The following is a 519-nucleotide window of genomic DNA, read 5'->3' as shown; positions in this document are numbered from 1 at the left end:
ATCTGAATTTTGGGTTTTCATGAGCTGTATGCCAAAATCATCAGTATTAAAACCATAAAAGACCTGAAATATTTCAGTTAGTGTGCAATGAATCTAAAATATATGAAAGTTTAAATTTTATCATTAAATTATGGAAAATAATGAACTTTTATCACAATATGCAAATTTTTTGAAAAGGACCTGTATTCTCATTCTATAAAATAACTTTGGACAAGGGACATACAATTTGACGATACCAAAATTACCAAATAGAAATTATTAGGTTCTTTAGTTCATCTCACTGATTCAGTCATCCATTTGCAGAAGTTTGTGAACTCACAGGATGGGATTTTTGTTTATTATATATATATATATATATATATATATATATATATATATATATATATATATATATATATATATATATATATATATATATATATATATATAGTGATTATGTTGTGAATAACATAATGAAAGTTTATATTATAGCCAATTCTACAACTTTTTTAATGTTTGCAATATTTTGCACAAATTCAG

The sequence above is a fragment of the Carassius gibelio genome, chromosome B19 (genome assembly GCF_023724105.1).
Source record: "Carassius gibelio isolate Cgi1373 ecotype wild population from Czech Republic chromosome B19, carGib1.2-hapl.c, whole genome shotgun sequence".
Classification (NCBI taxonomy): domain Eukaryota; kingdom Metazoa; phylum Chordata; class Actinopteri; order Cypriniformes; family Cyprinidae; genus Carassius; species Carassius gibelio.
This window is presented reverse-complemented; position numbering follows the sequence as displayed.